Source organism: Panthera leo, chromosome C2, assembly GCF_018350215.1.
Source record: "Panthera leo isolate Ple1 chromosome C2, P.leo_Ple1_pat1.1, whole genome shotgun sequence".
In the NCBI taxonomy this organism is placed as follows: Eukaryota; Metazoa; Chordata; class Mammalia; order Carnivora; family Felidae; genus Panthera; species Panthera leo.
Genome location: NC_056687.1, coordinates 134,429,606 through 134,445,030, shown reverse-complemented (window position 1 = coordinate 134,445,030; position 15,425 = coordinate 134,429,606). Strand labels below are relative to the sequence as shown.

Genomic DNA, 15,425 nt, shown 5'->3' with positions numbered 1-15,425 from the left:
GAACTTTTATAGAGAGGTTATCAACGGATGCTTATAGTTGTGAGATAGGGAATCTGAAGGGACCCTATGAAAGATGGCTTTTTTGCTGCCTCTATTCTTGCTACACCCCCACCCTACACATGTCTTGTGGTACAGATAATGTATGTCCTCCTTGTAAAGGTCAAGGATTCAATGATTTCTTTGGAGTCTTCCAGCACAGTAGATAACATCTAAGGAGTGACCAGGCGTGTCATTATGAACATTTTTCTAAGACCCCTAGCTCCAGGTCATAAATGACTTATGGGGGACACTTAAATACTCATCTTTGTTCCTGAATGCCTGAGAAGACATGCACATGAGTCCACAATCCTCAGTAAAAACACAGACACCAAGTAAAGACAAGACTCATTTTTTTTTTCCCTTTCTGAGACTCCCAGATACTGTCTGCACTCTTTCTATGTCTTCAGTAAACTCTGCTGTCACTTCCTCTTGGCTTATGTTTGATTTCTATCCTGTGCAAAGCCAAAGACTCTCTTGGCCTGTCTTGTGGGACCTCTTTTGGGTCCTTGGACCAGCCAGCCTACATCAGTTAGAATTGTTTTGTAATCAGGGGATGTCTTAATCAGCCAGGATGTGTTGATATCTGTGTCTAGCTAATTTTAAGGGGACAAACAGTTCTAATCTCAGCTAATCATCTATGAGACAAAGAAAGTTGAAGGGTTTGTGCCTGGCCTTGTCAACAGGTTTAGACAAAAAGGGAAAGGTCTGTATTTGGCCTTATCACAGGTGAACAAGGAGTCATCTGCTAGTGTTATGAGAGAGTGGACAAAGTTTAATCTAAGTCATATGGGGAAGGGTGGTTCTTTGTGGTAAGCCATTTCCCAGAACACAAACACGTGTGTGTGTGTGTGTGTGTGTGTGTGTGTGTGTGTGTGTGTGATTTCTTAGTCATTTCCGTTTTCCATGAGTATAGGCTCCAGTAAATTTCAATGTTGTCACTGCAAAGTCTTCTTAGGGCCTCAGCCTGAACTGGCAGTCATTTCTGCCTCATTCTTTTGTTTAAAGCAGTAACAGATCCAGCCCACATTCAAAGGGAGAATGTTACACAAAGGCATAGATACTGGGGAGGCATGGTTCATTGTGGGCCACCAAAATAGTCTCTCATAGAGTCTGAACCTTGGACTGGATATTTAGAATAGGATGCTACTAGCATATCCTAGGTGGTAGCTGCAACCAACAGGTAGGATCACTGGGCATGTGCACACATTGGTAAATGTAGAGGAGAGTCCATCAACATTTCAGACATATCAGATTGGAGTCTTGAGGGTTGTGATTTTCCTAGTTTCTCAGAAGCTCTCATTAATACTGTTCCTTGCTTAACATTGACTCCGACATTTTCTTTAATTTTGTTGTTAGTTATGTTTCATGAACATCAGCTCGGTATTCAGCTAGCATCACGGTAAGGATGACTGGACTTAACCAGAACTGCCAATTAGCAAGTTTTTACATTTTAATTATTTGCCCAGATTAGATATGGTCAGAGCCATTGACTTAACCAGCTTCTGCAACAAAGAGGGCCAACAGAAAGAGAGGGAATCCCTATGTGAAGGGGAGTGTTTGTGAACAAAGGTCTCCCACACAGGGACCCTCCACAGAAGGTAGCTAACCTTTGGAAATTTGATCTTTCTGTCTTCTTCTGGACTCAACAGTATCAGTTTCTTTTGGAGCTCTTTGTGAAGATAGGCTAATAAAAGACCATAAATCTTTTTTTACTAGGTGAAGCATTTACCACTCTAATTAGCATCACCATTCAAAGGCTTTCATATTCCAGAAACAAACACCAGGCATTCTGAGCGCTAGGGTTAAAGGGAATCTTAAATCATGAGTAAGCATAGGTGAAGGGCATGAGGACTTAGAGTTTAGGTATTGCCTGTGTGCTGACAGTCATCGGGACTTTACTGAGATACCATAATGCTGAACATACTTACTGTCCTAGGTTTTATGAGTAAGAGATAAAATCCAAGCCTAGTACTGTGGGTTTGTAAAGAAATGATTGTAATATATTATTTCGTTCTGGGTTATACTAAAGTAGGTCTGCACAAAATGTTAATGACTTCCCCAAAGCAGAGTGGTGTATGTTTCACCAAAGTAAGTAACAGCCGGGGTCCTGAAGCATGGATAGGAGTCTACTCAGCTAGTAGAACGGAAGGCCATTTACATGCAACAAGGAAACGTAAATTTTGAGGTAGGAGGACCAGCCTCTCAGGAATTTCTCAGAGGCTGTCATCTCTTACTCTCAGTCCCATCCCGGGAAGGTGGTAGTTGAGTGTGAGTGGTAAGTCCCCTCAGCAGGTTCCTAATCCTACAGCCGCGCGCTGGTAGGGAAATGAGAAAGAGCAGAGAAGGGAGGCGGGGTGTGTGTGGGGAGTGGGGGGGCAAAGACTTCCCGCGCATGCGCCCTGGCAGATGGCCGGCTCAGCAGAGTAGTTTGGCCTGTGGCTCCCTCCGCACGTCGCGCCTCTCAGGGGCCCGCAGACTTGGCCCTGAGAGCGAGCGCGCTGCGCGCTCGCGCAGCCTCTAGGCCGGGCGGGCGCCTGCGCACAAACGTCCTGGGCGTTCGAGCCGCGGGGTTATTAGAGGTGGAGCGCGGGGAGGGCGCGCGGCAGGAGGCGGCCGCCGTTACGGCGCGAGCGTGGTCACGTGGTCGCTGGTCACCGCCGCCGCCACCCCCTCCCGCCCTGTTCTCTTTCTGGTCCGGCCGGGCCCGGCCGGTTCCACGAGCGCCCGGCAGAGACTGAGGGAGAGAGAGAGAGAAAGAGGAGGGGAGGAGGAGGAGGATTCAGGGAATAGGAGCTGGGGAGCCCTTCTACGCCACAGGTAAAACAAGATGATGATGATAATCGTAAAAAAGCCCGAGCCCCCTGAGCGCCTCCGCCTCCCTCCAGTGCAGCCCCCCACATGCAGTCGCTCCCGCCCCGGCCTCCCCCTCAGCTTCTTAGGACCAGTCCCGCCTTTCCCAGCACCGCTGCTGCAGCTGCCGCCGCCTCCCGGGAGGGCCTGAGGGTGCTGCTGCTGCTGTCGCCGCGAACGGGTAGTCGCACCGCCCCCGTTTGTGCGCCTCCCGGATCGGCGTGGGGGCTGGGTGGCGGGAGGGAGGCTCCTCTAGCTCCAGGGCGGGCACGGAGAGGAGGTTGCTTCCCCCAGTCGGCCAGCCCGCCTTCCCTCCTTCGAGAGGTTGGGGTCTAGGCTGCAAGGCCAACTGCAGCGAGAGGGTAGAGCCTGGTGGGTGGACGGGCTCAACTTCCTACTTGGTAAATTTCCCTGTTCATTTCAGCCTAGGCAACACGTTTCCTTCACAGGCCGGAAGCAAAAGGGACCCGTAATCCCCAAACCTTTTAAAATGCAGCCTTTAGACTAGCGAAACCTTTCTCGTTTTTGAGGAAAGAAACGTGACCTTATTTTAGTGGGACTTAAGTTTGTTCACCTGTAAGAACGTGCAAGTTGAGGCCTTTAAGGATCTGAGAGAAACTTTGTGAAAGTTGATCCCTCCTACTTTTCCTGCAAAAAACGAACACAAACCTAAACAATTTTCGGTTCTGCAAATGATCTAGAGTTTGTTCAATACAAGCTCTTAAGTAGTTTTTAGTTTCAGGAAAATGATATAAAGTTCACATCCTTTAGGGTGTTTGTTTTTTTTCTGAATGATGATTTTCGGGAATGAGCTGTATCCGTCAACCCCAAATTGGACTAAATCTCAGATAGTAGTAGCGTACAGGTTGAACAGCTTTGGGCCGGATTGCGCGGGGACACCTAGAACCAGTCATTATTTGTACTCTTTGTACAACAAAATATAGTACCAGTAAAACTGTATGTTATTAGTGTGCTGTTGCACAAAATACTGATTGAAAGCAGGAAGTGTTAAATGTAGGCATTGTTAAAAATCTGTACACTCAAGTTCATTTATATGCTGGTCATTTTTCTTAATGAGCTTTTCTGATTACATGTCTTGGAATTTTCATGCTGTATCTCTAAATTCAAATGTAAACTTGAGTATTTAAAATTTTTTACAGCTACCTGCAGTAGAGTCAGAGCAGTGCTTCTCAAACCTTAATGTGCACAGGAATCCCTTGGGGATCTGGTTTAAAAATGCAAATTCTGATTTAGTAGATCTGTGATGCATCTTGATATTCTGCATATCTTATGAGCTCCTTGGTGCTGCTAGACAAGGAACAATTCTTGAATAGCAAGGAATTGGATAATGTGTGTGCTGAGAAATAAAGTGATATGTCAATGAAAACGTTCCTTAATTCATCCTGAGTGTAGAGGTGGCTTGAGAGAAGGGGTAGATGGCAGGATGAACTGCAAAAGCTTGTGTTAGGGAGATCCTTTATGAACAGTGAGCAGGCTATGTTGGAATCCCAGGGAAGGGATAGCAGACGGAGGGTGAGATGCCCCAACCTGGAGGAGTGGAGGTACCAGGTGTGCATCCTGTGGTGCATACATCACCTGGCCTGTGAATTTTTCCGTGGAAGCCTAGTATACTTCTGGCTGACGGACTCAGCTACGGGTAGTTAGGTTTTATCAGCTTATAGCCTGTGTGTCTCTGAATCCATTGCTGGGAGGAAGTTTTCTTTTATTGGTGAGAGTATTGAGTGTGTGCTTCTTCTCCCAGATGCAGCCTCCGTTGAGCAATGCATTCCTGAGCTTTGGAAGCAATCTTGTAAAGAATTTAGGGTCTCCACCTGTTGAGGTTATCCTAAATGGATTCAGATGTTTTCCTAATCTAATTAATAAAAGTAAATTGAAAAGTTGAAAAGTCCTACTTAACCTCATACTTTATGTAAATAAAAATGGTTGTACTTGGGGCACCTGGGTGGCTCAGTCAGTTAAGCATCCGACTTCAGCTCAGGTCATGATCTCGGGGTTTGTGAATTCAAGCCCTGCATCAGGCTCTGTGCTGACAGCTCAGAGCCTGCAGCCTGCTTCAGATTCTGTGTCTCCCCCGCCCCTCCCCTGCTCATGCTCTGTGTTTCTCTGTCTCTCAATAATAAATCAACGTTAAAAAAAAATGGTTGTACTTAACTTTTTAAGAACTTTTTTAAACAGTAACCTCGACTACTTTTAGCACTGTAATTTTTATAGTCTTCATTCTAGTCCTTACTTTACCATTGTTTTTTCTTGTTATTAAGTAATATTTATGACAGTACTTTTGAAGCACTAGTGCCAGCCTTCTAAGCACTTTACTGTCTAACTCCTCTAATTGTAACAATCTTTAAGGAAACTAAAGCAGAGAGTGGGTAAAAGTCCTATGCTAACAGAGTTGGGCCTCTGGCTGGCTGGCTCTAGAGTGTATGCTTTAACAATCTTCTCTGTGCAGCTTTAAAAAAGTTTTTTTTTAAACGTTTATTTATTTTTGAGAGATAGTGCATGAGTGGGAGAGGGGCAGAGAGAGACACACACACACACACACACACAGAATCTGAAGCAGGCCCTAGGCTCTGAGCTGTCCGCACAGAGTCTGATGCGGGGCTGGAACACATGAACCGTGAGATCATGACCTGAACTGAAGTGGGACGCTTAATTGAGTGAGCCACCCAGGCGCCCCTCTATGCAGCTTTTTGGAAAGAAAATAAATTGATACTTTTTAAAATCCCCTTTCCCTAGTATTGTTGAGAATTATGAGTTTTGCTTTCCATTGTTAAATCCATATTTGTCATCTTTTAAAAAATTTCCCCCATTGTATTCCATGAAATGCAATCCCATAAAATGAAAACTTGCCTCAATGCTTGTACTCTTTTCTGAATAAGATACTGAAATATTGAAAAGCTTTATTTTGTTTGCACCTGTTACCTGGACCAGTCTCTTTCAAGTCTGTAAGTCATTGTTAAATGTGAAAGTAGCGTCTGCTTCCTTTCGGCTCTGCTAGTTTTCAGTTCATTTTTTGCCTATGCCTCTCTTTCATCTTCTACTGCCTGCCCCCCTCTATGCATACATAATAGATGCAGCTTATATTTGTTATCGTAACGTTTAGGATTTTGGGGGGGATTGATGGGGTCACTGACTTTTTATTTGGCCAGTAAGGGGGGGTGCCTGTGTGGCTCAGTTGGTTAGGCATCCGACTTTGGCTCAGGTTATGATCTCACCATTCGTGGGTTTGAGGCACGCGTTGGGCTATGGGCTGACAGTGCAGAGCCTGGATCCTGCTAAGAGTTCTGTGTCTCCCTCTCTCTCCCCCTCTGCCACTTATGCTCTTTCAAAAATAAATAAACATTAGGGCGCCTGGGTGGCTCAGTTGGTTGGGCGTCCAACTTCAGCTTGGGTCATGATCTCACAGCTTGTGAGTTTGAGCCCCGTTTGGGGCTCTGTGCCGACAGCCCGGAGCCTGGAGCCTGCTTCAGATTCTGTGTCTCCTTCTCTCTCTGCCCCTCCCCCGCTCATGCTCTGTCTCTCTCCTTCAAAAATAAACATTAAAAAAAAATAATTTTTTTATTTAGCCGGTGAGGATGATAACATTCTAAGCATGAGTCATTGTTATCATATTTTAACACTGAGTAAGTACTAAGGACAACCTCAGAATAAATGTTAAATAATTGGTTTTCATAAGAAAATTAATATGTCATTTGTCCCCCATCCCCTTTTGTCTCAGACCATTGGAAGTTTTGTTCTGTATTAGCACCAGTCTGGGGAGTGGTGCTTATACACCTGGTCTAAGACATTTCTCTTAACGTGGACAGATGGTTAGAATGGCAGTAATACTATAGTGTGTGTACTGGAACTTGAGAAATGAGATTTTGTGGGAGGGGGAAGTGAGAAGGGAGGGCCTATGGGCTGATTGCAGTAGCATTAGTTTTTCATTAACGGAGATAATAATGAAGTTTAGGTAGGAAGTCAGTATAACAACAAAGCCCGGTTGTAAATGTTTTCTCAAAGTTCATACTTTGTTGTGATGTCTGTTGTAATGTCATGCTGCCCAGTTTCTTAGCCTCATAGTGCATCACTTTTCTCATCTTTGAAGTGAGGATAGTAATAGTACCTCACAAAGTTGTTTTTTGGATTAAATGAATAGATGTGTGTGTATATGTTTATATATATTAGTATAGCATATATGTACGTATACATATATAATACTTAGTGTCTGACACATCGTTAATGCTATCATGTGTTAGATACCGTGTTTTACTATGGATCGTCTGCCGTGTGGTTGATCATGTCCACATGAAGAAGACTATTTGAATGAACTTAATGGAAATTGTACATTTATTTGGTATAAACCTGTGTGGGCCCTGAAAACAGAAGTTGTTTGTACTTTTTGGATAAAAATACGAAATTGGGGAGGCGCCTAGGTGACTCAGTCCATTAAGCATCTGACTTTGGCTCAGGTTATGATCTCAGCCTACTTTAGATCCTCTGTCTTCCTCTCTCTCTGCCTCTCCCCTGCTCACGTTCTCTTGCTCTCTCTCACTCTAAAAAATAAATAAACATAAGAAAAAAACAAAATTGGTATAGTAATGTTCTTATCCCTTTGGAGAATTAAATATGAATAAATATGGTTTGGCCACTCAGATTTTTCAAAACAAGGAAGAAAGGCTGTAGAAATAAAAGATGTCTTTGGTGGTGGTTTAGGATTGGTTTACAATTTTCAAGTCTTGAACAAGGTAACCTTTTTCCTGAAGGCTTTTCTGACTAACACATCTAAGTAAGATAAAAGGTTGAACCAAAAGCAGTTTAGGTTTCCACTTCTAAATAATGGATCTTCAGAATAAGATTAGTGAGAGGTAAGCCCCCCACTTCTCATATAATCTCCTTGGGGGAGATGTATCTGCTTTCTGATGGAGTTGGGTGATACAATCCTGCAAGAAAACTGAGCCGAAGTTACAGATCCTGGCTGTAGAGGTGTGCATTCTGTTTGCTGGTAATTAGTGGGGATCAGAATCAACCCCTTAAGTTTCCCAAAATAGGTACCTTAGGAGGTGTTCTGGTAGCTACCTTGCAGGAATCCAAGAGGAATTACTAACACTACATCTCTTGCCACCCTGGAGTGAGATGGTGGATTGATTGCCCTGGATCCTTGGTGGGGGTTGGGAGAGAAGGTGTTGATGGGAGATGGGCAGATGGTACCACTATTTCCGTCTTTGTCTACTGCCTTGATTAAACTAGACTTCTTTTTATGAAGTCCAAGAGTCTTGTAGTAAGAATGCTCCTTTTGGTAGGTAGATATGTGTGGGGCTTGGGATAAATTGCCTCCCCTCTCCAACCTTCATTACTGTTAATAGTTTAGGGGTTAATTTTAACCTATTTATCCTGTGTTGTGTGTGTGTGTGTGTGTGTGTGTGTGTGTGTGTGTGTGTATTGTAAGTATATATGGATGAACATGTGGATGTGTTGATAGACCTATCTTTTTAAACTAAAAGTGGATTTATGCTATTTTGTTACTTGTTTGTTTTTCCCTTAATATTTTATGTTACTAATGATGTTATTCTTCCACACAATTTTTAGTGGCCCCATACTGTTTCATTGTATGAATGTACTATTAGTAGTCCTCCATTCTTGTACACGTAGATTCCTTTCAATCTTTATATGACAAGCAGAGCTACACTGAATGTTATTGTAGCTAATATCTCTTTGTGCCTATACATTATTATTTAGGAAAAATTTTTGCGAGTGGAATTATTAGTAGGTCAAAAGATATGCCCATGTTTAGCAGTTTTGATACACATGACCAAATGGCTTATCAGAAAGGTTGTACCACTTTACCCTTTCCTACAAAACTGTTTGAGAGGCCCTGTACTTGCTGTTATTGGGTATTTTCTTTATTTTAACAGCTTTATTTGGGTATTACTTGACTTTATACCTCCTTCTCTGTCTTCTTATAGGCTTTAACATTTTATGTAGTTAAATCTTGTTGTTCCTTTATGAATCTTCTAGGCGTTTCCTACCTTATGTTTATATAGCTATGAATTTATATTTTAAACTATTTTTATGTTTCAATTTAAAATTTTGAATTTACAGTTATTCCAGAACATGTTTAGTTGTATAATGTGAAGTAGAGGGTACTAGATTTTTAAGCTTTTGATTAGCGAGTTTTGTTAGTAGTACTGAATGAATGATTTATTCTTTCTCGATTGTTATCAGAAGCTTTATCATTTGGTCTTCTATTCAGTTCCACTGTATTCAATTTTTTATTGGTGGGAATAAGATTTTCCTGTGTGTGTGTGTGTGTGTGTGTGTGTGTGTGTGTGTGTGTTTTCTACTATATCTGGTAAATAGACGAGCTATTGATTTTTTGTGTGTGTGTATTTTGTAACCAGTCACTTTCTGAATCTGTCTACTATAACAACTTTTCAGTTGATTCTTTTACATTTTCCAAGTAGATAAGCCTACTGTCAGAAGCTGGTCATTTCTGTGGGTTTTTTTATTTGTTTTTTATTTTCCCATGATTAATTTTCACTTGTGGAAGCTGTGCTGGAATGATTTTCTTAATTTCATTGACTTGAAAAATGATATTTTATATGGTATTACTGTGAATTGATCTATTCAGCTCTCAGACGGATTTTAAAATATTTGGAAAACCACTTTACCAAGTGATCTCTGTTATGTACTCAATGTCACCTCCCAAAATTTGTATGTTGAAATGCTGTACCTTTACTCTCCCATGTAATGGTATTAGGTGGTGAGACTTTTTGGGAGGTAATTAGAGCATTAGATGAGGTGATGAGGGTGGAGCCCTCATGAATGGGATTAGTGCCTTTATAAGAGTCAAAAGAGAGTCTGTTTCTTCTCTCTGGCATGTGAGGCTACGATGAGAAATCAGCAGCCTGCAACCTGGGGGAGGGCCTTCAACCAGAACTTGACCCGGTTGGCACCCTGATCTCAGAGTTTGGTCCCCAGAGCTGTGAGAAATCAATTTCTGTTGTTTGTAAACCAGCTAGTCTATGATACTTTGTTACAGCAGTCAGAAGGCATAATCTCTAAGGACCTTCTGGCTCAAAACTTTTGTGATTCTACTTTTATGTCAAAATACTTGTGGTAATATACATAACGCTCTGGTACTTTAACTTAAAGTGCCTACAGCTTCTTTTATAATTGTGGCTGTCTAGCTCCACTGCCCAAGCAATTATTCTGAAGTTTTACATTTTTATCTCTTTAGGAGAGCTTGAAGATTTTTTTCTATGTGATTTGGCAGAAATCAAAAGGAAATACTGATAGACTATAGAGATCAAACTGTGCAACATTGGGTTTGCCTAGTTGCATTATTAGGTATCATGGTTTTCATTCTCTGGTCAGGTGGTGTAATTTTGTACTTTTTATGATTTTTCTTTTCAAGCTATGGTCCTGGTATGGTCTACTTAAAGTTCGCCAATCCAAATTATGTAATTGTCAAAACTGAGTGTAATGGAAGCCATTGGGAAGTGATAAATAGACCAGGAAGCAGCGAAGATAGGATAGAATAGGAAAGGTAGGGATGGGGAAGTGCCTGGTATGTCAGTCCTTTTTTCTCTGGCCCCCTCTCTGTTCTCTGATTATCCTTTTGTACTTCTTTGCCCTTTTAATGATTTTCTGGCTTCGTATTTGTTCTCAAGATATATTTTATTTTCTCTTTCAGAGAATAGCTCCACTACCTCCTTGATACTTTGGTTAGGAGTACAGATGCTTTCCCCCAGTCTTTGAAGTAGTCCTGATCAGTATCCCTAATTACCTTCCTTCTTGTCCCTAAAACTACCCGCATAATGCCTTCACTAGTGGCCACCATGCATCCTGCCTAGCAAAGGATGTGATAAAACACTGATTAAACTTGGGGTTCTTCATAACATAAAACCACTGTTGTGGAAGCATTAACAAAATGAGAGATCATAAAGACAAACTGTCAGAGAACTGTAGAGTAATATCTGAGTGGCTGAGGAGATAGTGAGAGATTAATATTACAGAGTGAGAAAAAGCTTCTGAAGAAAGTCTGTTATCTTAGCTCTCCAATCCTGATTTCTTATCTGAGCTTTGGACCTGTGTGTCTGTTTGCCTACTGGATGATTCCACTTTTGGATGGCCCACCGAGAACTCACATTTATAACGTCTGCAACTGTCTTCTCTTACAAAACCTGTTCCCCCTCTCAAGTTTATTATCTCAGTGGATGATACCACCATCTTTCTGGTTGTTGAAGTCAAAAATCTGGCAGACACACGCATTTTACTCCCTTTCCCCAAATCCTTATGTAAAGGCATCTCTCTCGGATTCTAAGTCTTGAATCCATTGTCTCTTTATCTTCAGTACTTCTACTCTGGTATATCATCTCTTGATCTTTAAAAAAAAATTTTTTTTAATGTGTATTTATTTTAGAAAGAGAGACAGAGCATGAGCGGGGGAGGGGCAGAGAGAGGGAGACACAGAATCCGAAGCAGGCTCCAGGTTCCGAGCTGTCAGCACAGAGCCCAAAGTGGGGCTTGAACTTAAGAGCCATGAGATCATGACCTGAGCAGAACTCAGACGCTCAACCAACTGAGCCACCCAGGTGCCCCTTACTTCTTGATCTCTAGATCATCATCTTTTGCCTTTGTTTCTGTAGGGTTTTCTGACTGGTGTCCCTGGAGCCACGTGATCTTTATAAGCCCTCAGTTGATTCTCTGACTCTATAGCTTAAAACCTTTCAGTACTCTTCCATCACCTATTGCTTAGTCTTGTGTTTCCTCCTGCCTCCCCTATGATTTCATTATAAAGTACCGAAATATTTGGGTTTTTGGAACTATTTATGATTTTGCTTGCCTCAAGCCTGGAATAGTTTGTCTGTCTGTCTCTCTCTAAAGTAGGCTCCATGCCCAGTGTGGGGCCTCACATCCCTGAGATCAAGGGTAGCATGCTGTACCAACTGAGCCAGCCAGGTGCCCCAATCTTTCTGTCTCTTGATTTTTACTAACTCTTGTGAGGTCTTAGCTGAAATGCTATTGCTCTAGGGAGCTTCCTTATACCAATAGGTCTGTGTTGTGTCCTTCCTGTTTGGCCCAATACGCTGTTGTATAATATAACATTTATCGTGTATTATAATTGTCATTTTACCTACAGTCTTTGTCCCACTTTTGACTGCTCTGTGAATGCCAAGGCCATGTATGTCATCTTTACTCATACTCTCAAAGCTGTGACTATTAAAAGTGGGTGCCCCATACCAGGTACTGTTTTAAGTGCTCAATATGTAGCAGTAAACAAGAGACTGTTAACAGTTTTTAACTGCTGTGTGATAAACCACTCCAAAACTTAGTACCTTCATATTTATTAGGTATCCATATTATATGGTAATATTAGTACTGTAATATTTACTTACTCATGATTTTATATTTGTATAAGATTTGGTAGGGTTAGTTTATCTCTGTTTCACTTTGTCAGCTCATTGGAGGTTAGAGTTTCCACTTCCAACATAGTTTACTCACATGGTTGGTAGTTGATGCTGGGAGCTAAACTGGGGCTGTTGATCAGAGCACCTGCATTAGGCTTTTCTCTGTGCCCTAGGTATGAGTGGTGGGTTCTGAGAGTGAATGTCCCAAGAACAAGCATTCTGAGAGGTAGGAAGTAGAAGCAGACAATCTGATGAACATTACTTCTGCTATATTTTATTGGTTAAACAGTCAGCCCAGATCCAACGGGAGGAGAATTAAACTCCATTTCCTGATAAAGTGACAAAGAATTTGTGACTATATTTCATCTGCTATACAGACCAAAAAAATAAACAAAAAATAAAACTACAAAAATTGTTGGATGAGTTAAATCTTGTCTATACTTTTAACCTCCCAAGAATCATGATAGTACATCATTAATTAAAGAAAAATCAAACTACACCATAAAGTGAAATTTTAAAAAGTAACTTTTATTCCCACCCTTTTTAATAGTGATATACTTTTTTGTTCTTATTCATACAGTTTCTGAACTTTAAGTTTTAATTGTGCATACAACTCCAAATTTTAATGAGTTTTGTGTTCTATTTTTTTATTTTTATTTTTCATAAGTCCTCATGCATTGATATTATTACTCTAAGTATATTACTAGAAATGAAGTTATTGTGTGTGTGTGTGTGTGTGTGTGTGTGTGTGTGTAAGAAATGGGGTTATTATGTAAAGGAAATGCACAATTTAGATTTTGATTCTTATTGCCAAACTGCCGAATAGGGTAGAAATTAACATTATTTTTCTAACTTTAGTGCATGGTATAAATTACATTTGCCCACAACTTGCTATCAGAAGATGTTATAAATCATTGTTTTTGGTTAACCTATTGACAAACAATGAAAGATTGATTTTGTTCTTATTTTTTTTAATGCCTTTTTAAGCCCTTTGTCCATTTTGGGTTTTGTTGTTGTTGATTTTCAGGAGCTCTTTGCATACTGTTGATTTTAACTCTTTGCCCATTATGTATATTGCAAATGTTTTCAATTTTGTCTTTTAATTTTGCTTATACATTTTAAAAATTCTTGTGAAGACTTACTAAATTTTTATGTAGTTCCATATATTAGCCTTTTTCTTTACTATTCTGCTTTTTGGCAGAAATAAGATTGAGCTCAGTTCCTTGTTACTTGTCATCTTTTTACCACTTGAGCTAATCTTCCAGTAGCTTCAAATACAGAATTTTTGTATATTATATATATTGCTGTTGGGAAAAAAAACCCAGTAGACTAATAAATTCCATAGCAGTTATACAGATGTCTATTTAGGGAATTAATTTCAGAATCTTTTCCATCTCTTAATGGTCTTATAATATAATGGAATTGATCTGTTTTGGGATTTGGCAAAATTCTGTCCTAGACAGTACCGGTGAATTGAGCTGAATAAAGAGTAGTTGTTCCTTGTGTCAGTGTTACACTTACCCATAAAATGAAACTTCTGGTGATTGAAATATAAAAATATGAAACCTATTAAAATTGAAAACAAGGTAATATGGTCAGCTACATTATATGGATGAAGTAATTCCCTGAAAAGAATTAGAAATGCTAGACATTTTTTTTTCTTTAAGAGCTAACATGACAGTAAGAAATCACCCAAAATGTGTATGAAAGCCAGAATTCAGAGAAGTAAGTAGAATATTAAAACTGCTTTTCCTCTGAGGGTATTTCCCACTTTCTAGGGTGCTTTTACTTTAGTTTTGAGGGCCTTCTAAGGCTCAGAGTATTAAAGCTCATAAAGGCCCAGGGAGGAGAATCTAATTGGAAATTCCTTCCCTATAAAATTGGACTCCAGAAGAGCTCTGGTCATAGAGTATGGTTAAACCAAGATGAAAACCCTTCTCGTGCTCTTGCTCACAGGAGGCTGTAAGAATGTTTGCCTTGGGCTTGAAAAAATATTATTTCCTAAGAAGTTATAAACATAATCCTTCCTTCTTGATTTGCAGCTCAAATTCAGTGTTGCTTGGTGGTCCAAAAGAACCTTAAATTGTGAATTTAAAGGTGGGTCTAGGTACCTGGCAGAAGCAAATGAAAGTCCTCTCAGGTAGAATATATTTTTATCTTCAGTCCTAGAAAATTCCCACAAATACTTTTCCAAAGAACTAGCTCACAATAAAATATAGTCAAGCACACAAGGAAACGAGGTACCATGAGTAAGAAACAGCAGAAACAACTGACTGACAGAGATGAACTCTCAAAAACTAAAGATTTTGAAATTATCAGACAGATGATGAAAGAACTATTTTCTTTGCAAAAAGATAGAAAATATCAGTGGGCAACAGGAAACTTAGGAGATTTGAAAAAGACCTGAACAAAACTTACAGAAATAAAAAATACGGTAAGTCAATGAAAAACTCAGTGGATACTGTTAGCAGTAGATTAAATACAACTAAAGAAGACCAATGAACTGGACATAAGGGAGAATAAATTATACAGAAGGTAGCACAGAAAGATCAGGAAATGGGTAAAAAGAAAGAGATTACAATATATAGAGAACATAGAATGAAAAAGTCTAACAGTATTTCATCAATTTTCTAATTGTAAAAGGGAGAAATAATAGGAAAGGAAGGAGTGTTTGAAAAGAGAATGGCTGAGCATTTTTCAGGGCTGAGGAAATCACTAGTCCACCAATTTAAGAAGTTCTGAGAATTTTATTTATTTTTTTAATTTACATCCAAGTTAGCATATAGTGCACCAGTGATTTCAAGAGTAGATTCCTTGGTGCCCCTTCCCCACTTAGCCCATCCCGCCTCCCACAACCCCTCCAGTAACCCTCTTTCGTTCTCCATATTTAAGAGTCCCTTATGTTTTGTCCCCCTCCCTGTTCTTATATTATGGAAGTTCTGAGAATTTTAAACACACATCTAGACACATCATAGTAATATGGAGAACACTAGAAACAAAGATAATCTCTTAAAAGTTGGCAGAACAAAAGATGGATTATCTTTAATGTGGCTATAGCAGTTACACTGATGGCGGACTGCTCAGGAGCAGAAATGGAAGCCAGAAGACAGTGGGATGGTATCTTAG

The 15,425-nt window shown here is 40.4% G+C and overlaps 1 protein-coding gene across 9 annotated transcripts in view; it reads left to right on the top strand.

Moving 5' to 3' along the window:
• Positions 1 to 2,582: 2,582 nt before the first annotated feature.
• Positions 2,583 to 15,425, top strand: part of TBC1D5 (TBC1 domain family member 5) — a 537,979-nt gene continuing 525,136 nt past the window's right edge. For 6 of the 9 annotated variants that reach the window (XM_042955445.1, XM_042955444.1, XM_042955443.1 and 3 more), the window contains exon 1: positions 2,583 to 2,856. The gene's annotated coding sequence lies outside the window, so the exon portion shown is untranslated. The remainder of the gene's footprint in view (positions 2,857 to 15,425) is intronic. The other 3 variants (XM_042955452.1, XM_042955453.1, XM_042955456.1) reach the window with 2 other exon arrangements.